The sequence below is a fragment of the Sylvia atricapilla genome, chromosome 5 (assembly GCF_009819655.1).
Source record: "Sylvia atricapilla isolate bSylAtr1 chromosome 5, bSylAtr1.pri, whole genome shotgun sequence".
Classification (NCBI taxonomy): domain Eukaryota; kingdom Metazoa; phylum Chordata; class Aves; order Passeriformes; family Sylviidae; genus Sylvia; species Sylvia atricapilla.
Genome location: NC_089144.1, coordinates 16848573 through 16866682, shown reverse-complemented (window position 1 = coordinate 16866682; position 18110 = coordinate 16848573).

Below are 18110 nucleotides of genomic sequence, written 5' to 3'. Positions count from 1 at the left end.
TTGAAATTCAAAACCTGTTTCTACACAAAATAAGATCACCATCTAATGAAAGGAAGAAATTGCTTTGCACATGCACCTGGTGAGGGTCTGATTCACTCTGCTATAGAACAGTCTTTAATAGAGCCTGTCCTACCCTTTCCCTGCCAACACCTGGGCTGAAGGAACACTTCCCTTCCTTTTATGTGGTGAAATCAAGGAATGCCCCTTCACTGCCCATGCCTGTCCCATTGACTCCAGGGACAGGAGCTGGGCTTGATGATCCTTGTGGGCTCTTTCCAGCTCAGGATATTCCATGATTCTATGACTCTAACAGGATTCTTGCAGCCCACACCACTCCTGTGGGTGATTACACTCCGTCTACTGAGAAGTCCATCAGTCATGGAGAATATTGAGTTACTGGGAATGTCGTGCCCCAGTACCTAGAAATGAGGCTCTGGGGCTTATATATGGGCAGTGTCACCGCAGGTTTCCATCAGGACTGGACATTAGTGAGATGAAGAGCGTGCTCAGCTCCAGCACTGCCTCTTGCATTGGTAATCACTGATCTGCAAAACCCCAGGGACATCACATTTAAGCAGGCATGGCATTATTCCAGCATACACAGCTATAAATTGCTTCTGCTAACTATTATCTTACAAACAGCTAAACAAGAAATATTTAGTGTCAGAGGCACAAAATACGTTATTTTAATTTCGATCTTTAGTAGTCTTGAAAGATGTCAGGTACTGCTCTTTGAAATGTTACAGTAAGCAGTTTGGTTTGCAGCAAAAAGAAAGATTTTTGATATTTCATGTAAACAGGTCTTTTTTTACACAAGGGCTCATGTTTCAGTCTTTTAAAATTAAAGACGCTTGCAAAAAAATCAAATCAAAACAAAACAAGGGAAAAAAACCCAAACACAAAAAACCAAACAAAACCTTAAGCTTCCAAAAGCTTTCTCTCCACTCCCTACTCCATGTTTAAAATGAAACAGCTTAGTTCTGTCCACAGGATCTGCATTTCACTCTGTCAGTATAAGAAAACACTTCCTCAGAGTAGCCTCCAAAGATGTCTTCCACTGCTGGTTGTAATCCATAATCAAAATGAATGACAGATCACACAGCAGGAATTTTGTTTGCAGATCTCTGAAATCAGTGAATGTATCTTAACACCTCTCATCTATACCACTTTGTCCCCAGACCTATTTGCTTGTTACAAACAGGCCTGAACACCCTGATTTAACAGATTGCTGAGCTCTCCTGCTCACTTCCCTGTTCATTAATCTTCATAAAATAATCTGGCGATGAAAATTGCTGGAGAGTACTGTACTACCTGCTGCACGCTGGGCTCCAGTGAATAAATGGAGAGTATCTAATAGGTGGAGAGAAAGGTTTAACTCTGTATTCTTTCACGCATTGGAATGTCTCCAGCCTCTGTCCCTGTGGAATGTAAAGCTCTGTATAGACTGATTTGCTATGCAGGGCACACTCAGCAGGACCAGCTGAAGGCACGTTGTGGAGGAGTTAAAACAATCAGGTAAGTTACAGGTGGCACAGTGCTGTGTGGCATAAATCAAAACCTGCCACAGGGTGAAATTCTGCTTTTTCTAGGAAATAGTTGTATTAAACACATTTCCAAAGGGATTCTCAAAAACTATTAATTTTAGGCCAATGAAAAGAGTATTTCATGCAGGCTTTTGCAGCAGCAAAGGCATGTGCAGACTGCAAAGCTTTGTTTGAATGAGCTTTCAAGCTTATTCTATGATGCATTTGACATTCAAGGAGAGCTTCTCCCACAGCTTCCATAGGAAGCTCAGAAGGAATCAGATCACCTGACTTTGGGTCCCAATCTCAGAGAGGCAGAACTGCCTGTGCAGGCCCCAGAAAGATGCTCCTGAAAGGGAACCACAGTATCACCACAGTACTCAGCAGGCTGCCAAAGTTGGCCATGTCGCCTTGTCACCTCAGCTCATCAGAGGACAGGATGTTTAAGGAGGGACAACCCCAAAAAGCACACCATGTGCCTGAAAGAGTTGTCCAAACACTTTTTGAACTCCGCCAGGCTCAGTGCTGTGCCCACTTCCCTACAGAGCTTATTCCAGTGCTCACCCAGCCTCTGGGTGAAGAAGCTTTTCTTGAAATCCAGCCTAAACCTTTTGTGACCCAACTTGCTGCTGTTCCAGATCACCATGGAGAAGAGATCAGTGCCTGCCCCTCTGCTTCAATTCATGAACCTGAAATACTCAGATTAGGCCAGTAAAATGTGGCAACACTAGAGATGTAGGGAATGTTCCAACAATATATTATTGCTAAAGCTGGAGTGTCCTTTGTCCTGGTTTACAGAGAGCGGTCTTCACAGGCTTAGTCAGATACAGATTTTTTTTCACAGAGGAAACATTGCTCTGGGACATAAATTCTATTGACTCTCCATATTGACAGGAGGTAACAAGAGACTTGAAAAAGCACTGACTAGCAGCTCCTAGCTCAAGAGAAATTACATATCGAACTATACTGGACATGTCCTAGATGGTAGGGAGACAAAGACAACTTGCCCGCTATCCATCAGACCACTCACACATGGAAATGGCTGTTATTTATCTTCCCTTTTAACTAGAAATACAGCTTCAAATTCATTTCACCCTAAAAAGGCACATAAAATGGCTGAGCTGGGCTCCAAAGCTCTGTGTCTGTCTGTAAAGGGAAGCCAGAGAAGCTTGTTCAGGTGAAGACATCTCAGACTGGGCAGAACAGAAAGGCTGAGACTTCTCCAAGCACTGCAAAACACAATAGCTCTGGTGTAGCATGAGTGGCATGAGTGAGAAGAGCAAATGAGGACAGAGGGGAAAGAACACACGCAATCAAAAATGCTCCTTTTTGAACACAGAACAAAAACAAGGTTTGGTTCTTACAGCTTTTCTATGAACTGATTTAATATGAAATTGCTGATCAAATAATCACAGGAAATGGGGTCTTTTCTACTGGTGCTCATTGTGGAAGGTGATATAAAGTCATTCAGTTTGCTTTTGTCAATATACATCTTACATCTGCAGCCATGCCGAAATCCAGACATCCCATGGTTTTAAGTTTTCATGATAAACAAAGCTGGGATTCTCCTGCTTGTTCAGGGCAGATCTTAAGCCCATTGGTAAAGGGACATTTTGCATTTCAAAGCCTTTTGCAATTTTTTTCTGTTGTTGTTGTTGCCTTTTAAATAGATGGCAAGAAAGAAATAATTATCATATTCCTGACTGTTATTCCCTCTCAACATTTTCTCCCTCTAAAGCCCACATTTATTCTGCACCTTCTTCAGGGTACACCTCGCCTGTTTGAACAAATTTAATTAGCAAATGTCAATAAGTATAGATGTGCTCACTGCAATAATGCACAATCATTGTGATTTCCTTGGAGCATTTTTGTGCTTGGTATGAGAAGAATAAAAAGTTTTATTCTCTTAAATGTGAAGATTTTGGGAATGAATCCATCAAAAATGGATAAATTACAGGATACATGAAGATATTCTTTCTAGGAAAACAGTTTTATGAAATTTGTCTACTTCAGTCTTTATATTCTTTTATTGTCAAGATCTTGTGTAATTTTCTACTCGAATTAGCAGAGCATTTCACTTCCATGGCTGTGCTGAGACCAGACCAACAACAAGCATTTTTGGAGGGACCTGCATGTGGGAGAAGTGTTATTGTGCTTTTCCGCCCACCTTGCGAAGCAACAGAAATTCATGCGCAGAACAGAACAACAGAGATGACAGAAGAAAAGGACTTACAAAAGGAGAAAGCAAAAGCAGGGACACACAATGCTCTGAGCAGAAGAGAGATGAAAAAAGATATCTTGCAGCTGTAGGGTAGATTGGAGAGGACTGTACTTGGGGTTCAAACTAAGAGATGCACAGACAAAAAGCTCCTGTGCCACCAAAGGGGATCCAACACAAACTGCCCAATGAAGGAAGGAGGGGAAGTCAATGAAACATGTGAAAAGTTTCTCTCTCTAGATCCAGACTCTCCTGTGTCTCTGTCTGCGGAGTAGAAAAGAGGTGGTTTTGGAGTCCTGTGGAAGCAATGGCAAGCACAGTGCATCCATCTTTGCATGAACACCTGTAGCATATTGTGGAAGAATTTTTTTTGCAACTCAGATTATTAGAGACTACTCAACCAGATCTCAATGCCATTTTTTATGAACAGATGCAGACAGAAGGTATCTACGCCCTGAAAAGAGAATGACCCCACATGTCAAATAATGCATTACATTGGGGTATTTAAAATTCTTTCTTTTCATCCATTCGACATCTGTCAGAGCCTTGCAGTAGACGGAGAATGTTAACAGGCTGCCAGATAGGTTTGTCTCTGGGCATGGACTAAGTAAGCAGAGCCCCAGATGGATGAATTGTGCATTTGTGGTGCTCTGGTAAAAAAAAACACCAGCAAGTGCCTTGTCCCCAAAACAAGGCTTGGGCATTCCATGTTCTGAGTCTGGGGGAGAAAAAAAACAAAGGCTGAGGATATGAATGAGAGCTGCATTTCAACAAAAGCTCTTTGATATCAAATATCACAGACCAGGGGAAATAAAACATTTTTAAAAAGAGAGAAAAGGATATAGCGGAGAGGGCAGGAGAGTGCACGGGAAGAGGTGAAGTGAATTCTACAACACAAAAGCATCTTTAAGGGACTTCCCTGATCTGCCATTTATTAGGCAGCATGAAGCAGGGCAATAGAACCTGCTCCTGCTGCTTTAACCTACACCCACCCCCCAGGGAATGCACCTCATATCCAAGGTTGTTGGCAAATGCCAAACTCCCCCTTAAGAGTGGCCACTGGGTTTCAGGAGAATATCAGCAGCATGGAGCCAGTTCAGACCCTCTCAGAGGGGCCCTAATCCTCCTCCTATGGGATCTGATGCACTGTCCCTTGGACTATGGCCTGCATTTTCCATCCTTGCTGCTTTAGAACATGTATTGAAGCAGCAGCAGCACAGCCCTTCATTGAGCTGATGAACCTTAGAGACATTTTGTCCATTGCACAGATCAGAAAATACTTTCTCCAGTAAAATAGAAATATTTACTTGGCAAGAAAACTGTGGCACCTCACCTTCAAACAACAGCCTGAAACTGCACCCCATCTATCTCTTCATCCCTATCCTGGATTTATTGCAGACAAGATGGTCAAAAGTGCTGCAGGTTGTCCTGTGATTTTAGCAGAATTTTTCGGATGAAAACCAAAAAAAGCTCCAGATTTCTTCTCTTACTTAATGGTCGGGACAGGACATCGGAATATGCTCACTTTACATTCATAAAGAAATAAAAACAAAACCAGGACTCTCCCAAGAAACCTCCAACCAATACTGTTAATCTCTCCCATAGGTCACAGCCAAGTCTGGACTGTGTATTTATTTATTTTTGTTTATTACTAGTATCCCAGGCAAGCTTGTTGACTTTCAGGATTGAAAAAACAGGTAAGTAGAGAAGAAACACTTATTAAATGAAAGCACAGCATCTGAGAGGTTGGCAGAAAACTTTGCTGCTTTCAATAAAGGAAGTTGTATTCTCATATATTTTCTGAGTAAAAATTACTCATTATTCTAGCTGAATATTGCTAACTTTGGTATTTCCTGCAATCCTGCCGTCGAAACTGGGGTGTTTTCTCCTTCTCTACTAAAATCCAAGATTTTTTGCTGTAGTTGACAGAGGGCTCTCCTTCTTTGTGAGAAATCAGCTCGTAGTTCCCTAAATAACAAGGTCAGAAGCCTTGTCAGGTGCATATCAAGAGGGTTGCATAAGATGGAAAGTACTTATGCTGCAGTATGGTAGCTGAGGACATGAATTAAATTCTTGAAGGGGAAAAAATTACACTTTGAAATTGCAAGCAATGATATACTCAAGATGTCTTTAAATTAAGACACCTTCTCACAACTCACAAATAGAACAAATCTTTTAACAAGTGTTAAAAATTAATAAGGAGAGGAGAGAAGGAGATCAAAGCTAAGGTAGATGCTTCAGAAAAGTGTCAAGGCATTGACAGAAGAAATCTTTCAGCTTTAGTTCATAAGAAGAGACCGGAAAAGCCTTTCCCCTTTGGTGGAATGAAATGGCTTTAAATCAAATAGAAGAGAATCTGAAATGAAATGTGTATGAGGAAAGCAGTCTTTCCGTTCTCCTTCTGGGGAAAACTTGCTTGACCTGAAAACAAAAGTTGTAAACTGATGATTCACTTCCTCACCCAAACTCATAGAATCATAGGATGGTTTGGGTTGGAAGGGATGTTAAAGACCATCTATTTCCAAGCCCTCTGCCATGGTCAGGGGCACCGTCCACTAGACCTGGTTGTTTAAAGTCCCATCCCACTTGGCCTCAGACTTTCAGACTGGGGATCTGCAACTGTTCTGAGAAACCTATTCCAGTGTTTTACCACAATGAATAATTTTTTCCTAATGTCCAATCTAAACCTGTCTCCTTTCAGCTTGGAGCCATTCTGCCTTGTCCTATCGCTGCATACCTTTGCAAACAGCTCAGCTCTCCTGTAGACCCCATTTAGGTGCTGGGAGGTGCTCTAAGTTCTCCCCGGAGCCTTCTTTTCTTTAGGCTGAACAGCCCCATCTGTCTGAATCTTTCCTTATAATATACTTGAAACCAAGATGCACCCACTTCCATGCAGAACATGCACTTACAGCTGCAGAATTATCTCACCAGGACCACATGATTTTGGAAAGAAGCTACCTGCTGGTCCCACCTTCCAGACTCCTCATAGCAGATTTTCATTGTGTTTATTGCAAAATAATCTTTGTGCCACGGACTGGCTGTGTGTTTGTTGTTACTCACCTTGATTTATTTGGTTTATGACACTGTTGGGTGATGGGTGCCATGAGCCATCCACTAACATCCCATTCCTGCTGTTGGAAAAAGTTCCCTGCATGGCAATTTTAAAGAGAGTGGCTCAGCTCAAAAATTCTTGGAGACAAGGACAGACTGTGGCCACAAAGTACTTTGAATGGTCTTCAGAAGCACAGTGAAGAAGAGGGAGGAGTCCTTCATACCTTCAAAGCTAATCTCTAACAACCTCCAGAAATACAAGGATGTGCAAAAAAAAAAAAAAAAAAAAAATCTGGACATTGCAACTCCATGTCATGTAACACCAAACACAGAGAGACATCTTGGTGACACCTGTGGAGACTTCAGAGATTTTATCTTGCTCAGACACGGATTAACACAGAGCTCAGTCCCACTAAAGTCCAGACGTTTGGTGTCAGTCTGAGCTTCAATAAAAGTGTCTAAGGTGCCAGTCAAAGGTAGCCATGGGTAGCAAAGGGCTCACAGTGTAGCTGGAGAGAATCAGATGTCCCCATTGGGAAGTTTGTCCCATTTTCAGACAAATGTCTAAAATAGTGAATCAGTCTCCCTCTCTCACTCTCCCCCTCCCACAGACAGAGTCCTCCAACGAACTGAAGTCTTAACTACAGAGAGTCTGACACTGAAAGAGAGGAATCTCACCCCACACAAATTGCTTGCCCAAGGTCACATAAGCAGCTCATTGCAAAGACCCAAATTTTGAGTTTAGCTCAGGCATTTCTTCGTCACTGTTCCCTGGCAACAAGATAGGACACAGAGCTTGCATTTCCCCCTGCAGCCTGTGCATGCACAGCTAGCAGAGACCCACGCAGCCTGTGACAAGCCTTGCAGTACGCAGACAAGCCAGAGAAAGATAAGGGTAGGTCACAGAACATATCTATAATTGCTTCAAGGGGGAAAAAATGTAAAAAAAGAAAAAAAGTTCGTTCATCTAAATCTTTCACAGCTGTCAGTACAGCAGCTAGATTTTATTTTAGGTCCATCCTGCCAACAAGTATCATTTTGATTTCTGTGAGCAGAATGAAGATAATTAAGCTTCCAAAAAGCCAGTATTTGGTAAAAATAGCCATGGCTTTACTTAGAAGAGCACAGTATTTTTAAAGAAATTCTTCAGCTTCCATCTTCCAGCCAAAGGGCATTTTTTCCATTTTTTCTACCTGAGTTATAGGCTTTTTCTCTACTTTGAGACCACTAGAGAAAAGCAAAGGACAGGGAGCTAAGGGTTGTCCAACATCTTTCAAGATGTACTGAGGAAGTAAGAGTTACTGTCTCTCTCCATGTAAAGACCAGAATATACTGCACTGCCCATGTTTCTCGGACAGTTTGACACACTCTAGTTCCACTGAACCACTTCTGATTTACACCAGCACTAAAAAGGGAGGGGGAGAGGGAAGTCAGACATCGTAAATCTTTTCCCTGAATGACATTTTGAAGGGCTCGTACATCACTTGGAAACTAAGGTCTAGAATCACAATACAGATGACCTGAAGAACGGCTTATATGCCCCAAAGCCTCTTCTCCTTCCCTCAGATATCATTTGCTATAGTAGAAGACATTAACTCTTCCTGCAGAGCTGGTATCAATGGACTCACAAAGGCATTTAGAAGCCAAAGTGCCATTGACTGCAAGGCTAACACCTCCAGGATATTTACTTAATACAGCCAGCTAATGTCAAAGGGACAGTATTTCCATGAGTTATACAGTGATTTAACAGCCTGTTTTTCTTTGAGCTACAAGGGAATAAAGTTTCTAAATCATTTGTGAAAGCATCAGCCTTTTTAGTTCATTATTTATACTGCATAAAAGAAGCAAGTTGGCAGTTCATGATCTGGCCCTGCAAAGACACAGCTGTGAGCACGAAGAGTGATGTACATTGTCACCCACCCAGAGGCTCTTCCAGGGCCCCTGAGTAAGGGACAAGACAAAGCTGTGTTTCACTCAGTGCAGGATATCCCTATTTCCCATTGTGTTGGAGGCAGAGTAATAAAACAGGTGTCATTCCAGCTTGTCCTAGCACATGCTTTTTCATACAATATCAGGTTTTCTGCCCATTTACCACACACACCTTCCCTGCAGCTGACACCTCATACTGAGCAGAAAGTGATGGCAACACGTCAGCAAAGTGGATTCTCCAGGTCTCCATTTCCCAGCTTGAGATACTCCTGTGAGTCTCACTGGGCTGCAGTAAAGATGTTGAACATCCCACTCAGAATCACACTCAGCAGCACAGTGAGACCTCAGGTTTGAATATGCTTTGGGGTAGAATTCAAAGTCTTCTTTAGGCTGAGCCTTTGGCATCCAGACTTGTCATATGGATACTATTATGGAAAAACAGAAATATGCAGAACTTCTTTCAACAGAACACAATATAAAGCAGTGCAGTCATAATGTCCCATTTTAATGAGTTAATGGTGGAGAAAGAGCTTCCAGTCTGGTAATCTTATCAATGAGAGGATCTATGTCACCTAAGATTACAATCCACAGCACAGGGCTGAGCATCTGAGATTCCCATCACGGCCTTTGAAGTCCAGTCAACAGAGTTTAGGGTGCAACTCATCTAGTCAAACCTTGATTGCACTGATGAGAGTCTGTATTTGAATAGCTCTATTTCCATTATAAAGAGATCCTAGGGTCACTTAGATTTATATTCTATCAGCACTGCAGTATTTCAGACAATTCCCAGCCAAGTGTTCCAAACAGCTAAAGATTGATTTGTTACTTTGTAAAGAAAAGAATTAGACTTATCCAGCTTGAGAGGCCCAGTATACTGTCAAGGTGAAGAAAATGTTAAGGCTTCAACCACAGCAGACCTCAACTACATAAGCACAAATGGCTTACATGCCAGTAAAATCCTCCAGCTCACAAACACCTCCCCAAGACCACCAGACAGCACAGCAATATATTCCCACACAAGCACTGAGACTTGTGGGGTTGAAATGAGGCTGGAAGTGTCCATTACCCCTGACTCAGACAGGAGGCTGACACACTATACCTGACCAGATGTCATATGCAAACTCAGGGGTTTTATCAAGTGATGGTGATAAAACCACTGATCTGCTGGTGACAACTTTATTGGTTCTTTAAATTGCATTAGCCATTACCCTACAGAAATATAAAAGCTGATAGTTTCAGCTCAAACACAACACACCATGATATGGTAATTCAGAGACTAAAAGCATAACTAATTATAGACTGAATTTTGCAGCAGATACATTGGCTTGAGACAATATTTCAAGGCAGGTGTGGGCAGTTACAAAATACTTCCAGAAACCTGAACAAAGACTTTTGCAGAGGATTATGAAACTAAGTCTTTGAAGAGCAGAAGTAGCATGTTAGCTGTGTCCTGTCCTCAAACCATATTACTACCTTGTCACTTACTTAGCAATGGATTAAAGTGCTTTGTCCTGGAATCCTATTAGTGGCTCACACCAACGCAACACAAATTCTGTGTCTTGGAGGTGCAGTGGTGCAGCTCTGTCCTACTTGTAGCACTGATAGAGATGGCAGAAAAAAGGTTTAAAAACTACAATGAAGTTAGAACAGCTCAGCACAATTTTTAAAGCTTGTGGCATGATCATGTTTTCCTGTCACTGGTTGCCTCTGTTTTCAAAGCTAATAGATGTGCACACATCTGTAAGTGTTAATAATGCCAGGAAAGAGAGCAGTGAGGGTAACTTGTACTTGTTCACCAAGGCTGGGTTGTGTCTTTGGATAGAAGCTCCATCCATTCTCCCCAGAGATAGGTTAGCTGCCCTGCTATAGCAGGGGACTAAGCCTTAGAAACATCACTTCACCCACTGTTTTTTCTCTTGGGTGTAATAAATCGCACCCTTTCCCCCCACATTCCATAATTTCCCACCCCACTCACTCCTGCATAGAGTAGAATGAGAAAACACTAGAAAGGCTGTCTTCATTCCCTAAGTCTAACCTGTGGCAGACCCTCCCTGTGTGGTTGTACAGAACCAGGATACAATCCGAGTTATTACAAGGGTTTAGAGATGTGCATCAATACTGATCTGTCAGAATGGTTCTGGAATCTTGCCCTGGCCCCAAGGAGGCAAACTTAAGCTTCAACCAAGACTGCAAGGCAAGGCTGGCACAGAAATGCACCTATAGAACCAGCAGTGACTGGGCAAATCTGAATTTGAGCCAGCTGACCCACACCTTGTAAGGTGCCCTCAAAGTTTTATGGTTTAAGAGCAAGTCTGAGGATTCTCAACTCCCCTTTTACCAGACAGCAACTCTCTGAACACACCCATGTGCACACACAGGGATGTAGACCCATTTGAGCTGCCCTTTAGAACTTTACAGCTGCTTCTCCAGAGATGCAGAGGTGGCCTTCTGGTCCTGGGTCACAGCCACCTGACAAAAGTGAATGGATACCTCAGACATCTTAAGGCATTTCGAGTGGATCTGGATGCCTATGACCAAGTTGCTGACTCTCACTCACTGCATATTAATCATACCATCAAGGGGTTCAGTTCTGCCTACACAAGTTGCCTCCTGTTTGCAGCATCTCTTATCCCCACTGTCTAAATCCCCACTGCTGGTGGTGACCTAAAGCTGTGCTGCACAGACAGGTATCCTAATGGAGTGTCTGGAACTGTGAGCTGCCTCTTAGAAGACATTGAGTCCCAGCCTCAGTGACTTAAGGGGATCTCTGACAACTGATCTTGCCATTTTCTTTAAATTTTTCTGTTCTGCAGAGGCAGATATACTTTGAGGTTGGCCTAACAGGTAGTCATTTTTCCCCCCAGTTGTTTATATTCTCTTTAAATAACATTATATCTAATGCAAACCAGAGGTGTATCCAGGTGGTCTGTGATGTTTTTGCTTATAGAACTGTTCAAATCAATCCATACATTGCACCTGCTGCACAGCAAGAGCATCTGCAGTAGGCTGGCAGCTCACCTGACCATGCACATAGAGAGTCACAGGCACATCCACCTACAAACCCAAACCAGGCCCTCCTTCCAAGGATGCCTCAAGAGGAACAGAAGGATGAAGTCCTTCATATCTCAGCATGTCAATTCCTCCAAAACAGGGCAAACTTTTTCCTCTACTAAAGAAAAACAGTCCCTTTCCTATGGCAAAATGGAGCATCTTGCTGGCTGTCACTAGAATATGCATCTTACTGAGGTTGCCTATGAATCTCCTTTGAGAGTTTCTGTATAAATACCTTGCTTAAAATCACTGAAGAAATGTTACCCTGCATTCCTTGTTTGCACTGCTGGTATTATTTCTGTGATTTCTATTTGCCAAGATAGATTTTAAAAAAAGTCCCCAAGAATCATGTCAATCCTGATGGTGTTTTCTATCTGCAGACACCCTGATTACTATTTAATTTTTGCCAGAAAATAGTTTATACTTTACCTTTCTCAGTATCATTGTGTAAGAATCAAAGCAGACAATCTTTCGTAACTTGGCTGTCTGCCATAACAACTTTCCCAATCCAGTTTCCATTTATTAATATTTATTGTTGCAATTTTTTAGCCTTTTCACAGCAAAATATAGTGTTACAAAGAGATTGAAAGTGTCATAAGAGACAAAGGAAACATTATGAAGTGCAAAACGTCTCTGAATTTCCAAGCAAAATTCTGTATCATATATAGCACAAAACTGATGTAGTTGCATTTCTCAAGTAATAGCATCAGTATGTAAAGTCCCAAGTGTCATCTTTTTATTTCAGCTGTAGAATATTGTTTGTTGAGGTTCTAAAGAAGACTATCTGGGGATAAACCTTTCCTCTGTTTGTCTGATATAAATATAAACCTCAGATAGGCTGGACCTAACTGAATCATCAAGATCTGCTGATCAGTCTTGTTGAGCTTTTTCTCTACTTTTGAAAATTCACATTCTTCATCCCAATGAAATTTCTTCTCTTTCTAATTATTCATTGAGCCATCATCTTTGTATGCATGTACCCACACAGCAGGCTAGCCAGGTTCCTTATAAACCAGAGACATGGTGAAGTCTGAGGAGACATTTTGGAGAGATGACATCTTAATGAGCAATAAATTCCAGAGTTACCAGTCAGACACTCGATTGCTTAAATTATTTGTAAGGCCAAACTGCATTGCTGTACTGATGCTGAGCCTTGTAGCCCAGGTAGAAATGCCAGAACTGAGACAGTGCTGCAGGTGCAGTTTGTGTTCCTGTAGGATCACACCTCTACAAAAACCTGCCAGGACGAGATCAGGAACTGAACCTAGACATCGCCAAGGCTGGATCCAACTCTTTTGGCTTTAACCCAGATCCCTACATTCCCTTTATCCTGAATGAAAGGGAAGTGGATACTTCAAAGTCACAATCTGTCCAGTTTTAGTTACTTCCTCCAAAACAGTTCAGTGCCCTAGATATAGCAATTTTCCTTTTACGGCTTTCACTGGAAAGCAGATGACCAGACCAGATGAATTCAAGCCTGTGAATACCTTCAAGTGATGTTTCATTGTCTGAAAAAGCAATTGTAACAAGTTCTGAGGAACTTTTTCTATGTCAGGGGCTTGGCATCTTGTCCTTCACGCTCATAGGGCATCTGGTAGCAAGGATGGGTAGCAAAGGTAATTCACACCATAAATTTATAGGTGGAAAACTTGCTCCAGGAATGAGTTTTTTGGAGGCTGTGCTGATCTTGTAACATGAATAAATAATAAAAATCTGTGACAACTGTGCAGTAAAATTCAGGAAGGAGTTCATGACTAAATGTGCATGTTTATTGTTTACTCTAAGTTATAATTCTGTTTAAAAATTAAAGTCTATCTCATTAGCTGGTAAATCACATATCATTTCCACCTAATTTATGAGTCCTGAGGTGTTTGGACAGGGCTTAACGTGACCAAAAAAATTCAGTATGCAACATCCTTTCATTTGCTTTTGGTGTGGTACATGAAATAGTCTCTTTATTTTAGAAAGCTTTTTCTTCATGAATCAACATCATTAGCAATCAAAGAAACAGCTATGAGCATTAAATGCAAATGTTTGAACTTCTATCATTTGCATATCATTAATAAGCAGGCTGGCAGAGTATGGTCATAAAGTTGACTTTGAAAGTTCCCACTGCTGTTATAGACTGAGTCATGGTAGCAACAACGAAAGCCTCAATTCCAACTAATTAAAGGTTTTAGGGAGCCAGGAGTCCCATCTTCCATGGTGAGTGCCAGCCTGGGGTGCATTCATTTTGGAATGAACCTTTGCTCAACTACCTCTTCTTTGGTAAGGAGGCAGAGCCTGAACCCAGTCCAGCAAGATCTCCTTTTTTTGGCTTTTTGTTCATCTTTGTGTCAGTTGCCTTCATTTCTCCTCTCTCTCATTATTGGATTAGTGATCTGCCAAAATATCTGGCACACTGGAGATGGCAAAGTGGTCCTGCAAAAAGGACATTGAGCCCTTTTACAAAATCATGAATATTCCAAGAAGTGAAGAAGACTGCCCAAGGGCATACAGAAAATACATGCCAGTCCTTTAAAACAGGTTCTCAAAATTCAAGTCTAGTAACCAGTAGCTTAAAAAGCAAGGAGTAAGACTGGAGAGCTGTCATTGAATTTATTGGTATATTGCCTTGGGGAAGCCAAAGTAAAATACCTCAAAGAATGCAGAGACAGAGGCAAAAAAATCAGGCATCAGACCAGATAAAGCTATGTCTAAACTTCATGATCTGGATGGTTATTTTCATCATCTCAGTGAGTTGCAATAATCAACAGCCTGATACAAACCAAACTGACAACTGGGAAAAATAACTCTGATTTTATTGATTAAAAATAATCATTAATGCAGTGGTGAAAGGCTTCAGCAGGTGGGAAGGGCTGATGACCCAGAAAGCACAGAGGAGAAGGCCAAGGGAGAGAAATACAGAGCAGCCTCTCCCTGCTCTTCCAGCAGGTGCAGCAGGGACATGGCTGTGGATCACAGGCAAACTCAGTAACTCTGCCAGATATTGCAATCTATAGCTCACTGACCCCAAATGATTACTGCACTCCTCTCATGCATTCAGTAATTTTCTGTCCTGATTCAGCGGGATTCAAGTGGGCAACCTGAAAGAAACTAAACTCTTTAGCCCTGCTGGGAAAAAAAAGAACAAAAACGTGTAATCACAGTCCCCTGCTTCTCCTCTGTATTTTTTAATGTAGTGTTGGAAAATTTGTTTTAAAACCTCCTTCAGATCTTGGATCCATCTATGGATGCACTTGTGGCTACAAGTGCATCCATATCACTGCTGCATTTTGAAATGGCCTCATCATTAAAAGAGGTGTTTTGAGATAACATCCAAACAAACCTGCAGACTTGTGCCTAGGCTCAGAAAGGTGCTGAGGGACAGGCTGAGCCCTTGGGGCACTCTGGTGCTCCCACAATTTGCAGAAGCCCTAAAATCTCTGCAGCAGTCAAGCAATTATTATGACATTAAAACAAATACTTTTCTTCAAAGACAATACACCCACAAATGAACCAGGAGTCACAGGAATCTGCACAGCCGAAATTTTGCTGTTTTAAAGCCATTGCCTCTTGTTCTATGACTACATGTCCTTGTAAGAAGTTTCTCTCCAGATCTCTTGTAGGCTCAAAAATTTGACTTGATTTGATTTATTTCAGTCAATAAATATTTCTTAACTGATGGGTTTTCTCACTTTTACCCTTCCAATTCTCTCTCCACTACCACTGGGAAGAAGTGAGTAAGTGGCTGTGTGGGGTTGAGTTGTTGGCTGGGGTTAAACCATGACAGTCCTCTAGGCTTGCTGGTCTTCCCACCTGTTCCAGCATGATCCCACAGGTACCATTCAGTTGGCAGGCTACAACCACCACCATCCTCAAGCCAGCCTCTCAGCTTAGCCCAAGGCCAGGAAGCAACAGTGAACAGATTTTTAGTTGTTCAAACATTCCCTGCATGAAGAAAAGTTTCATATAAATATTTCATACAGTCAATTTTCAAATATGTTGCTACTCTTCACTGAATCTGCTCTATCCAGAAAGTGTCACCTTTGCTGGCCACTAGAAAATATGAAAATAATACCGGTCTCTTCCTGATACAACGTTGATGGTTTATTTGCAGTTTAATATTACCTCCTGGTTTTACTGCAGGCAGCAGCATTCTCTGCTGTTGAGACTGCAAGCCAGATGAGTTTTAACTCTGTTCAGCTACACAAACACATGCACATGTTCCTCCAGTAGTCAGCAACAAAAGCAAAGCAGGATCAACTTCTATAAGCATCAAACGTAGCCTGCATATCCAAGGTACATAAAAATGTTTGGCATAGTTCAAAAATTTACAGCAACTCTTCTAGTGTGAGATGCATCACAGCAAAACCTTGATTTGAGTAAGTGTTTGATATTCTCATGCAGCCATTAGTGCTAACAGGATTCATAACTCACATTCCTTTAACATATGCAACTTTAAAGGGGACCATTCACTTGGTATTTAAATCTTCCCATAAATTTCCCTGGAGGAAAACCTGCAATGGAGCAGTCATCCCTACCAGCCCAGGGAGACAAATGTCCAATTTACAGTGATCTAAAAGATTTGGACTCAAGGATGAAAAGGAAATAATAATTTTTTTACTATGTTTGCAAAGTTTCTGTTAGACTAAAATCCCTGCTCTAAAAAGAGCCCAGGTGCCACAGGTGTGCAAATACAGCAGCAGGAGGGTAATATAGAGGTGAGGGGGCATAATTGTGTGAGGGAATAAGGTTTAGATTATCCCAGCTGATTATTGGCATGTGAAAAGGAGATAGCACTGAATTCCTAGCAGGAGGAGCAAATCCACCTACCGCTGCCAGCGATGCCTCATCCTGTGCTAAAACTTAGTTGTGCCTTCAAAAGATGACATTTCTGAGTTTTTTAATAGTTGCACGGATGGCGCAATGGGGAATGATAAGACCACCTTAACTGTTGGATTTGAAGCAGCTGAGGTTACTATTCTTCAGCTGACACCCAGGAGTTAAATTTTATCTGCTGCAAAGCCAACGAAAATCAATTCACACAGGCTGTCAAAGAAGAGCATTGAGAGCAGAAGGGGAGCATCCACACAGCCAGGCACTGATCTCAGCTGGGGTGAAGGTAACACCTTACTGGCCTGATCTCTTGGATGGCAAAGATCATCCCACAGAATCCTGTTCCAATTCCCTGCAAGCTTAATTTCCAACTGCAGTTATCTTAACTTCTGTCCTCTGAAGGATTTTCTCCCCCACAACTAGAAGAGATTATTTTTAAGCAAGACAGGGACCAGCTAGGACAAGAGAGCCATCGATTTGTACTTCTCACCAAAGCCCTTCAAGCTCCTAAGGGAAAACCCGGATGGGAAACCTTCCCCAAAACTGGGGAACAGAATGTTAATGTGTAGAAGCAAAAATAAGATGTGTTTCAGCTGTGGCCTGGGTCTTGAGTTGCATCAGGTTTTAGATGAGAATATTGACAAAACCCAACTTAACTCAAAGAGGGATTTAAAGATCTAATAGTACCTCTCTTGTACTCACCAATTTAGAATCAGTACAGCTTGTACTTGATGCTTACCAGCAGGACACCTTCAGATAATTTGATTCTGGCAATAAGACAACCCTTTTTCTAATCACTGCCGACTCCCCCACCAGATGCTGTGCTCTGGGAGCCCTCGCTGTGGTTTCTCATGATGTGGTGCCTTTGTACGCTCTGCAGCTCGTATCTGCCACACACAGCTCCACAGGACAAAAATTAAGACACTTTATGTGAAGCTTTGAAAGCCTCTCTGAGGGGAAGCTGCCTTCTTATTTAGACTGACAGGAGCAGAATTGAATTGAACTGTAGCAGAAGAGGTTTGGAGGAGAGAAAACTTGTTTCTTCCCACAAGGAGGTCCTTCCAGCCCACTGCCTGTGGGAGCGAGGCACTAGACCCCTGGGGTGCCTCACATATTTTTGGAGGTCCAATGGGAATCACAACATGCAGTTGGTTACCACACAAAATAAACTCAGCAGTGCTGCAGAGGGCAAAAAAAACTTTAAAGGCTTCTGATGAATGTGTGTTGTCACTTGCCCATGATGTCTTCAGAGGAATAAGGCATCACCAGAGCCGCTGATGGGCAGCTGCTCTTTGGAGAGCTGATAGGATGCCATTAATGTGCCAAACATCCCCACACACACTTTGTGTGAGATTTTGACCCTAAGGACAGAAATCACCATCACTGACCCTCCTAAGCATGTAGGGATGTGAGCTCCCAGGAGGGCCCCATGTAGAGATCTCCCAGAGCACATCCCCCGCTCCTGCCACGACCACAGGGAAAGGAAGGATCCACAAGGCAAATCTTTCTGCTTTCCCTGT